This window comes from Ictidomys tridecemlineatus, chromosome 8, assembly GCF_052094955.1.
Source record: "Ictidomys tridecemlineatus isolate mIctTri1 chromosome 8, mIctTri1.hap1, whole genome shotgun sequence".
Taxonomy (NCBI): domain Eukaryota; kingdom Metazoa; phylum Chordata; class Mammalia; order Rodentia; family Sciuridae; genus Ictidomys; species Ictidomys tridecemlineatus.
The window spans coordinates 140,868,655-140,872,495 of record NC_135484.1 but is presented as its reverse complement, the minus strand read 5'-3'; positions in this window follow the sequence as shown (position 1 = coordinate 140,872,495).

Sequence of the window (3,841 nt, the reverse complement as noted above, 5' to 3'; positions counted from 1 at the left end):
GTTATATTAATCAACTTTCTGTTACTGTAATAAAATACCTGAGATAATCAACTTAAAAAGAGGAAAGGTTTATTTTGGCTCAGAATTTTGAAGGTTCGGTACATAGTCCAGCAGACCATTCTTTTCAGGCCTGTGGTGAGGCAGCGTATCATGGTGAGGAACATGCAGTGGAGCAAGCTGTTCACCTTATAGCAAAAGGATGAAAGAGACCAGCATCCCACAATCCCCTTTGAGGGCACACCACTGTGACCTAAAACCTCCCACTGGGCCCCACCTCTTATAGAGTCTGTCACCTCCTGTAGCACCACTCTGGAGAACTAGCTTATGGGCCTTTGGGGACATTCCAGGTCCAAACTATGGCAGTACCAAACCCTACATAGACTGTTTTTTCCTACACATTTATACCTACAGTAAAGTTTAATTTATAAAATAGACCAAGTAAGAGATTACTAATAACTAATAATAAAATATGACTATACTGTAATGAAAAATGTTTAAAAGTTAGGATGTGGTTATTTCTGGAATTTCCCATTTACTATTTTCAGAGGTAGTCAACCTCAGGTTACCTGAGACAGTGGTGAGCCAAACTGGATAAAGGGAAGGACAGTGCTCAACCGTCATTACCAGATGTCTAGGGAGCAGGCCACATCCTGCACACAAGCCATGGGTCTCAGCCTTTAGCATGCTTGGGGATCACCTGCGGCTTCTTCAAACAGGTTTCTGGCCTCTGATTTAAATTTCTGATTCAGGAATGTTGGGGTGGGACCTGATATTTTGCATTTCTAAAAAAATTCCCAGGTGATTCTAATGTGATGTCTACACTATAAGAACTCCTGTGCTGCACCTATGAGAGCTCAGGACACAGTGGACTTGGGAGCTGGCTGCCTGCCTCCGAGGATCATGCTTTTTGCCCAGCTGAATCATTCCACCTGCCAATGGGGTGGCGCTTGTCACTGGAGCAGTTTGTCTTCAGTAGCTCTGGCAGGAAGGCACTGAAGGTGCTTTCCAAATGATGTCTTCACCAGAAGCATCTCGAGGGGGAATAGCAGGATTTGGTAGAGGAAGACCACTGATGCTAATTCACAGTGCACTGCTCCACACCAAAGGGACATTCATGCCCAGTGTGTCACATGACTCCCTAAACTTCAGGGAATTCATATGCAGTGAAATAGAGTATCTTACCCCAAGAGACCCTCTCATCTTTTCCCCTCTCTTGACTTCATCAGTTTTTGCATTTTCAATTTTCTAACCCTCTTCCAAAATAGGTTAGGAAAAAGGGAGATTAAAAAGCAGTGCCAACAGAAAATGTCCCAGGAACATATGCATGACAGTGAACGAAACCAGCGCAGATTTTTATTTCTCCCATGATGGTGGGGCTGACCTGCATATTTCTGGGACCATGCGTGGCTTATGTGACTGCATTCAGCTGGCTGATGGCTGGGTTGACAGGTTCAGGAAAGTCTCCTTCGTGTGTCTGGACTAGGTTGCTTCCTTCCTCTCTCATGCAGCCTCCGTGTGTGTGTGTGTGTGTGTGTGTGTGTGTGTGGTCTAAACTAACAGGAGTTCTCCGCCCCACAGCATCACTTCCTGTGCTTCTCCACGGGAGGAAAGCTATCCACTGGCACAGACATTTTCCCACTGTGTTCTGTTGGTCAAAGCAGCGACAAGGCCAGTTCAGATTCAAGGGGAGGCGACATGAGCCCTGTCTCTTGACAGTGCAAGCAGCATGATTCCTGTGTGTGCGGGAAGGGGAGGAACCACTATGACCATCTTTGGAGATTTTACCGCTGTCCTTGACCTGCTGTTTCCTTATCTGAGAATGGCCCTCCTGACCAGTCAATGGGTTCTTCATCTGGGAATTCAACCAACCACGATGAAAGTATCTTTTAACATTATGACTGACATGTTCCATGTAGGTAGGCCGATGATGGTTGTGTTGGAACATATGAAGACTTTTTCCCTTGTTGCCATTCCCTAAACTATACAGAATAACAGTTTTTTTAAAATATGTATTTTTTAGTTGTAGGTGAACACAAAACCTTTACTTATTTTTTTATGTGGTGCTGAGGATTGAACCCAGTGCCTCACACATGCCAGGCGAGCACTCTACCTCTGAGCCCCAGCCCCAGCCTGTAACAATTATTTATATAGTGTTTTTATCATGTTGGGTATATAAGTCATCTGTAGGTGATTTAAAGTCTACGCGGAGAATATGCATAGCTTCTATAAAAAATTAACTTTTATATAAGGGACTTACCGATTTGGGTTTCAGAGGGAGTTCTGAAATTGATCCTCCTCAAACCCTCTATTAGGTTAATAAGAGGATTAGGAGATATATGGCATATGATATGTGATAGCATTTTATACATTTCCAAGTGCTAAGCAGGTAGGAGATATTTTAGTGGTGGGTGATTAGAAGAATTGGAGCAGCAATTCACAGTAGCTAAGTTAAGGAACCAACCTAAGTGCCCTTCAACAGATGAGTGGATAAAGAAAATATGGTACAAATACACAATGGAATAATACTCATCTGTAAAGAAGAATGAAATTATGGTATTTGCCAGTAAATGAATGGAACTGGAGACTATCATGCTAAGTGAAATAAGCTAATCCCCAAAAACCAAAGGCAGAATGTTCTCTCTGATATTCGGATGCTGGTTCACAATAAGTGGGGGTTGGGAGGAATAGAAGTTCACTGGATTAGACAAAGGGGAATGAAGGGAAGGGAGGAGATGGAAATAGGAAAGACAGTAAAATAAATCAAACATAACTTTCCTATATTCATTTATGAACTCAAGACCAGTGAGACTCCACATCAGTACAACCACAAGAATGGAAGTTACACTCCATATGTGTATATATATATATATATATATATATATATATATATATATATATGTGTGTCAAAATACATTCTACTGTCATGTATAACTAAAAAGAAAAAAATTAAAAAGAATTAAAGCAGAATATCTAGCACTTAAAGAGCGGGCAGAGGAGGTTACTGTAGGTAAAAATATTTGGGGGTTATTTACTATGTTCCAGGAATTTTACTAACTGCTTTAAAGGTATTATCATCTTTAATCATCACAACAACCTGACAAGGTGAATATTTTGTTGCCATTTTACAGAAAGTAACTGCAGCTAAGTGGTGAGCTAGAGTTTGAACCAAATTCTGGTTGATTCTCAAGTCTTAAGCTAATGCAGCCAGAATTTCTTTTATCACTTATAACACAATCAATTGGCAATTTTTGGAGATGAAATCTGCATTTTTTTAAAAACATCCACAGTAACATAGGAGGAGCATCCATCCTTACTGTGCAATAGTGAGCCTTCTCAGGTTTTTCAGTAGTTCAAAGACACTAAGAAGACAGCTTAAAAGTCTTTTAGATTTACAGGAACAGCTGGGTGGGATGGCCCATGCCTGTAATCCTTGCAGCGCAGAGGCTGAGGCAGGAGGATCCCAAGTTCAAAAGCCAGCCTCAGCAACTTAGCAAGACACTTAGCAACTCAGCAAGACCCTGTTTCTAAATAAGAATTAGAAAGGGCTGGGGATGTGGCTCAGTGGTTAAGCACCCCTGGGTTCAATCCCAGGGACAAAAAAAAAAAGAAAAGAAAAAGATTTGCAGGAACAGGAAAAAAAAAAAAAAAAAGCTTGACTAAAGAAATTGCCTAAGTGGGGAGAATACCAAATGATGTTAAAAAGAATTAGGCTCTTTAGAGATTGATAATAAAAGTAAGGAAATGAAAGTAAGAACTGAATGTTTAGAAGTCAGACCCAATTATTACCAGTTAACTAAGTTAAGATTTTTTTTTTATTATTAATTCATCTGTTTGATGTCCT